Here is an 8,360-nt window from a genome sequence, read left to right as displayed (position 1 = left end):
AGGGTAAGATGATGGGCATAACTTTGCCAAGAGACATGGGTTCATTGACAAGGAAAGCGAAGAGTGTTGCATGTTTGAGGAAAGGCTTAGGAGTAGGTCCACGGTGCATGTATGAGTTGCGGGCCTTAGGCGTGTGTTTTTGAGTCTATCCTGCCACCTGATGGGTGGATAGGTCGAGTAGGACTCACCTTGGAGATGAATTGAGTTCAATTTTGAAGTTATTTTTGTATTGTTTCTTGGTGACATAGAGTATGGGAGTGACTCTAGCCTTGTGCCATGTTGTATCAAAGAGCATTGTATATTGAGTTTATAATTGAAGGATTATAAAAGCATTCAAAGGTTACAACCCTCCATCCCATATATATTGTGTGTATTTGTTGTTACATGATTATATGGTTGATATATATGATGTGAATTGTATGACTAGATGATAATTTTTCATGTGGTACTTGTGATTTGGTTACTTTTATTTCTGCTACAAGAATTAACTAAACACATAATAAGTATAAAGAAGAGGTGGTCATGTCATCATAGGGAAACATGTTGGTGTTGTACTCTTAGAGGGCATGATGCATCTTGACTCATGGGAACACTCTAGGGGTATGATAAGGGAGGATACCAATCATTCCTCCCAAAGACCCAAAATAAGATGAATTGACATTTCTCACTTCAATACATACATAGGTATGCATTTATTTATTTTTACTTAAATAATTTCAAAATCTATTTTTATTTCTATTTTTTAAGAAGATAAATTGAATTAGAAAGCATTGGTTTCCCCTTGAACTTTGAATAAACAAGACAAACTTTAAGCAATAATGCTAAATACCTATTTTTTCTTAAAATTAAGAAAAAGGTGTAGCATTTTAATTATAATTAATAGATAAAAAGATTACATGAAAAGACATCCTCTATTATAATTAGAGGAAGAGTTTGTTTTATTTTGTTTTTGTTTAAGTTAATAGTGAAATTTGAGAAGGACATGATAAAAAACAAGGATGACATGATAATTTTGAAAACTATCCATAACCATTAGTGGTGAAAATTGTTTCTAACTCCAACCATAACACAAATAAAGATGGTATCAAAATTCTAATTCTTAATTAATAATTGAAAATATATAAAAAAAAATAATAATATCGTATAAAATATTATTACATTGAAATTCAAAACAAAATTACCACAAAATAAAAACATATTATATATATATATATATATAATAATAATAATAATAATAATAAAAAAATAAAATTTTTTAATAAAAAACTTTTTTAATTTATTTAAATATTATATTAAATTAATTTTATACTATTACTTATTAAGTGATATAAGTGTCATTCTCAATAATTTGATATATATAAAATTTTTATACACATTTTTATCCTAAGCATATTTATATTATTTTTAATATATATATGAAAACAGTGTTTAAAGTTCGAAGTCCGAAGTCACTTGATACGATTAATGTGTTTCGGGAACACGATCCAACAGTATTTGATTCTGAAGATTTTTCCAAATCTCCGTGAAAAGTGTGGTGAGAAAAGAACCACTTATATTAAATTAATTTAAGTGTTTTACATCTCCATTAGGTATATATTTCAGATTTTTTTATATCAAATTTCAGTAACATACACATTAAATGGATCTCATCTCAAATAAAAACTGGAGAAAGCCATAAAACTGTAGAAAGCCATGACATAGTAGAAAAAACAATATCAAGAGAGAAAAAATCTAAATCAGATTGTCAAAAAAGGAAATAGAGCCAATACTTTCTCCTTTGAAAATGTCCAGAAGTCTAAATCAGATTGTCAAAAAGAAAAAGAAATAAAGCCAATACTTTCTCCATTGGAAATTTCCTCACGTAAATGTGTCCAGGTTCAACTCCAATTCTTTTTTAGAGAGTGTAATTTCCATTCTGGTAAGGATCACCATACCACCCATCAGTGAATTGATACATCTTGACTAAGTTTCCATAAAGTCAATTGCATATCGTACCACCGATAATGATTCTTTCAATCCTTGTCCTGCTGGGGAAGACCATCACCCACGATTCCCGTAATTCACAAGAAAAGAGAAGGAACGCAATTGCAATTGCAAAGACTTTGAGAGTTGAGTGGGGCAGAGGGGCGTTGTTTGTTTGCATAAAGTCTAACACCCTGTCAAGCCTCTGAACTGTTCACCACCACCCATGGCATAACTCTGTACCAGCATATTTGTTACGTTCCTTCTCTTTTCTCATGTGTATTACGAGAATGGTGGGTGGTGGTCTTGCACGAGATGGGAAAATTTTGGAAGAATCTTTATGGGTGGCCTTCAATCACATCTAAATCTAGAATTGGACGAGTGAGTGGGTGGGGCGCAGAGATGAGAAGGCGCGGGGAAATTGCTGAATAACTTTATGGGAACTTAATTGCCATGTATCAATTTATTCGTACAGAGTTACGGGAACTTAGTCTTTTACCACAGAAAATATTTCCCATGTTAGTCTCACAGAGTTATCCATGGTTGGTGGTGGTCTTTATCACAAAGAAAAATTTGCCAAGTCCGTATGTTAGTCTCACAGAGTTATCCATGGTGGGTGGTGGTCTTTATCACAAAGAAAAATTTGCCATGTCAGTCTCACAGACTCTGAGCACGGACTCAATTCTCAAAGTCCTTGTTGTTAATCGCTCCCTCTTTCGTTTTCCCCATCTATTTTCTCAATCCAACTCACAGCGTTTGGCCGACTGTTGGTCTTCGTCCATGTAAATACGCTGGTTTCTTCTTGTACGTTTTCATCGAGAGCAAAAGGAAAAGATAAAGATTAGTGATATCACCGTATAAAGATAAAGAATGGTGGATGGTGGTCTCGTCTTCCACGAAATGGAAAAAAGTTTGAAAGCATCTTTATGGATGGTCTGGTCTTCAATCACGTCTTAAAAAAGAAGAATACGTCAGTACAAGGGGTGGGGCACAGAGAAATTATTAACTTTATCAAAATTCAATCGCGAGGTATGGAAAAAAGTTTGAAAGCATCTTTATGGGTGGCCTGGTCTTCAATCACGTCTACAAAAAGAAGAATACTACAAGGGGTGGGGCACAGAAATTATTAACTTTATTAAAATTCAATGGCGAGGTATGGAAAAAAGTTTGAAAGCATCTTTATGGGTGGTCTGGTCTTCAATCACGTCTAAAAAAAGAAGAATACGTCAGTACAAGGTGTGGGGCACAGAGAAATTATTAACTTTATTAAAATTCAATAGCGAGGTATGGAAAAAAGTTTGAAAGCATCTTTATGGGTGGCCTGGTCTTCAATCACGTCTAAAAAAGGAAAAATACGTCGGTACAAGGGGTGGGACACAGAGAAATTATTAACTTTATCAAAATTCAATGGCGAGGTATCAATTTATTCGTACATAGTCATCTCATTGTGAATGGTCATCTTTACCAAGAAAAAAATGATGTGCGTAGACAGCTCAGAGGGTTGAGAGGATGTTAGATTCTATAAACGGAGATCATGTGAATTCTCATTATTTACAAACTAATATAGATTTATTTTAAATATGGATCAAATTAATATTTAGTATAGTTACACATCAAATATGGATCAAATTAATATTTAGTATAGTTACACATCACACTGATGAGTCTTTTTACTCAATCATAGTCTTATTTATTGAAACTTAAAATAGATGGTATTTTTTTGGAAAGCTAAATAATTTTATTGAGATTGTGTCTTTAGTTAAAAAAATTGGAAGCTTTTCTGGTGGGTTTTTCCCATAATTACCAAGTTCGAATTCAAATTGAATACAATAAAAATTCGATTAAAATTTTTTAATTTGAAAAAAATTTGAAAATATACATATTAAACATTTAAATATATATACATTTTTCATATAACAATAATGACTTGTCATTTTCTTCCCATTCATTTTGAAATTTAAATCACTTTTAATAATTTTAAACAATATAAACAATTTTAAAACTGCAATTTAAAAACCAAAACTACAACCACACTTACTTGTTATCTACAAAATCTCTTAACTTTTCAAAACTCAAAACTTCCTTCCCTACTTTCAAATTTTATCTAAAATCCTTTCATATTTAATATTTATTTAAAAATTAAATATTCAAAACACAAAACTACATCCCTCCTTACTTTCAAATTTTATGTAAAAGACATTTTATAATTAATCCTTCAGGATTGTTACTGTATATTGTATAATATGTAATTAGTTTTACATTATGTTTTTACAGTTAATAAGTTACTGAGACACAACTCTCTCGTACTTAGATTTCACATGTATAAATAAGTAATTTTATCATTAATATGACACTCTTTCATTGTGGAGTTTATTTGGACTTGTACAGTGGTATCAGAGCCCTAGTTGGGTTGTTCTTAAACTCCATGTATTTGAAGTCTATAGTAAAGGAGATGCAGAGCATGAAGACTGTGAAGATAGAGTGCAGTAGAAGGTTAATCCATTGGAGCAATGCAGTGGAATGCCGAAACTATTGACTCTCTGTAAGTTTCATATCTTTCAGTCATAATGAAAGATGATTGGAGAAATTGAGTGGCATAAACCTAGCTCTTTGCTAGGCTATTTTTGAAACTTACCACTAAACCACAAAGCCAACTTTGTTAAAATAAGAGGAGAAACAAATTTATATCTTGAAGAATATTTGGCTACATAACAATTATGACTTCAATAGTTTCCATAGTTGGAGTTGTTCTTAATGGAAAGGAAAATTATCAAGAGTGGTTTAGAAAGCTTAAAAGTGCCCTTGATCTGAAATTATCATATGTTAAAACTGATGTAGAATTGATTAACCATTAATGAACAAAATGTTAACTGAAAGTGCTGAAACCGTGAGAACTGCTCAAGAAGAAGACTTCATGACAGATGAGAAAACATAAATAAGATGCAAAACAGTAATGAAAATAGCAAATACACAACGATACCAAACAACAAGATTGATTACGGAGTTCGTCCTTGATGGACTACGTCTCCGGGTCCGCTTTTAAGATGGGCGACCACTTTATTAGGATTGAAACCAAGGAGGTCGATTACACAGAAATTTGACCAAACTGAATGTGCATGCAGGCACTTCTAGTCACTGTTAAAGGATAGCTCTCTGAACCAGATTTCCAACGCCTATCATGGTTCCCAATTCCGACTCTGAATGCTCCTGTTACACTGAAAACAAAATCGACTATAACCTCCAGAACCTGCACATGAAACTCAAAACCACTCGTCCCTTCTTTCAATGAACAAACTGCCTCTTAAAACCCACCATTCAAACTCCCTCCACTGAGTTTAAGAATGCATTTGTTCCAATTTGGGTTACAAAAAGTCTCGGTCTAGTCATAATTTTCCACCTAGGGATAAGGTACATGGTGGTTGAATTAGTTTTAAATGTCAAACTTAACAAAACCCACAAATAGACTTTGTATTAAAGCCAAAACCGTTGGCAGTTTTGTTGACCAGGCGGAGGGGAGACAACGCATGTGAACACTGTTAATATCCCATGGTTACAGCCTGGCGGTTCCGTTCTGCCGTTTGAAAACCCAACGGTTAACATCTCTGTTCACATGTTACGGTTGTGACTTCTCCGCTGTGGTTTAGTTCTGGTGTAGTTTAGAAACCCTGATGGTTAACATCTGCTTTGTTCACATGCCAACCAATCTCCACCACAGTTTAGAGATTGTAACCTCTGCCTGACTGTTCACATGGCTGCTGCCATGGTCTCCATACTCGCGCAGTTTAAGGCCCGCGGTTAGGGACTGCGGTTAAGCTCCGACATCCCGCTTGTTCACATGGATAACGGTCCCCACACGGTTTAGTCCAACGGTCAGGGGACTGTTATGATATTTACAATGTTTTTGTAATGTTTAACATAGGCCGAGGGTTATACAACTTAGGGTTTATGCATTTGATACATGGTTTTGATAGGTGAAGGACTTATGCATGGTGTAGCCTTAGGTTTGATGTATTAGGTGTTAGGTTAATGTGTTAGGTCTTAGGTCTTTAGACATAGGTTCTAGGGTTTATGTTTTAGGATCCAACATTTAGAATAGGTGTATTATAATGTTGTAAAACTAGAAACCATCACCATGTTAGAAGAACCTGAAGAAGTTCATGACAACCATGAAGACCACATCAACCACTTACATCAAATTGTCACAAAGTGACATTTGCGACAAACATCATATGATGACGAACCCATATCAAACCCCTGCAACGGACGACACACCCATGTCGATGATCAACCCTGGCAGAACTGACGATGAACACTTGTCGACAACCAGGTACAACACCATATCAACTAAACACCATGAAAAACCATAAACATCACCTGAACAACCTGATCCATAACCAACACTGTCGAAATTGAACGACACGAATGAATGTTGTCGACGACACTGAACCTGTGTAACTGATCTGACGAGATCCTCCTGGATCAATCCTCTCCACTTGAAAGCTTTTGGACCACAAAAGTTTGACTAAAGAAATAGTCGATGAGGGTAGAGCTCCCTCACTTTCCACCTTGCCCTGATGATGTACCAATACATTCGATCAACCACCTGACAGTGATGACCATGATGATGCTGACCATGGCACATTTTGAATTGGTGACCTGTTCCATCCATCTGCAGTATGTACAACTTGCGACGATGGTCAAACAACCTGTTATGAACATGGAAATTGATTTCTTTCCATGAAATACCATGAGTTAGTGATTCATAATCATCTTTGAAAATAGTCTCTACAGGATATTGTTCAATACCATGGACATGTATTAACAATCTATATTACAAAATAACAGAGACAATCAAAGATATTATTGACATCAAACCAGCTACTTGACTTGATATTCTGTTCTGATTTCTCATTACTAAGTGAACTTGCTGCAAGGAACCCATCAAACTGTAATTTGAAAACTGCTGCAACTTAGTTTGTCTTTGAAAGTATTGAATTAGTTGTTGATTTGTTTGAATCACTGTTTCTTCATTTATTAAATGGTGTTTCCATTGATTAGCACTTTCCCCTAATGCATAAGTTTCCCTTAAATGCTTTGACACTGTTTTAGGAAAGGCTTTGATATGAAAACAGATAGATTTCCTCTCCACTTGAAGAGAGTATTCAAAACTGTTTGAAACATGAATTGGTGAAACAATACAAGAGAACTTTAACATTGAATTTCCCCAATACTGACCTGCATCCTTGTAACTGTTAATTTCCAAACTTGGACTGAATTGATTCATTCTGACATTAGGAAGAGGAGCTTTAGGCATCAATTGTAATTCATGTTGTATTCCTTGCTTATGAGTAAGATGTTTGATTTCTTTAAATAGAACTGGAAAAGTTTCTACCTCTTTGATCAAACTATCTTTAAGCAGAGACTCATAACTTGAACAAACATCATGTTGATTCTTATGTTGTTCCTTTACACACATGATTATAAATATTTTATTTGAACTTATTAATCACTTCATCTAATTAGAAACAACTAAATTCAAATGATTTTTACTTTTATGTGCCCTGACAATAAATTTAACCCCACCTTTCTTAAGGTGATATTTATGCTCTCTTCTGTAAAATACTACATTACGATCATAAAGATAAGGACTTCCTAAGACAACTCCACATATGTCTACTGGAACCACATCTAATTCCACTTCATCAATGTAATTAGTTGTAATGCCAAATCTTAATCGACATTGTTTTGTGACTTTTATCTGAGTTGATTTATTTAGCCATCCTAATGGGTAAGGTCTTGGATGATTCTATGTTTCCAAACCCAAAATCTTAACTAAATATTCAAATATTAAATTGGCCTGTGATCCACTGTCAAACGTTGTATCTATCTTTGTATGCTTAGAAGTTATCCTTATGTTGAACAATTCAACTCTTTTATCCTCATTTGAAGGATTTATGTTTGATGAAGATGCAATAGTATTCAAACTTGAACTAGTGTCAGAAGTTTTACCTGTCGTAACCATAGAAATTATCCTCCTTTCATCACCTGAATCTAAACCTAGATCTTGCTGGACTGCTGCAATTGCCTTCTTTTCATCCTTCTCCTTAAGGAAATTTTTGGGCTTAAGTTCTGGATGAAGTTTCCAACACTTAGATTCATCATGACCAATTCTCTGGCAATGAGAACAAGTAGGTCTTTCCTTCTGAGCTATCACTGATTTCTTTCTCTTTGAACTGTTCTTCCCCTTACTGTCATTGGAATCTTTGATTTCCATCTCTTTGGATGATTGGGATGAAAACTTGAATCATTTGCCACCTGATTCAATATGTATGACCTGAACACACACTTCATCAAAATCATCAAGAGTAAACATCAATAATGTATGTTGCAAATATGAA

The sequence above is a fragment of the Pinus tabuliformis genome, chromosome 4_2 (genome assembly GCF_031772625.1).
Source record: "Pinus tabuliformis cultivar Carrire ecotype Pingquan chromosome 4_2, CPIR1, whole genome shotgun sequence".
Lineage (NCBI taxonomy): Eukaryota > Viridiplantae > Streptophyta > Pinopsida > Pinales > Pinaceae > Pinus > Pinus tabuliformis.
Note: the sequence above shows the minus strand (reverse complement) of the source record.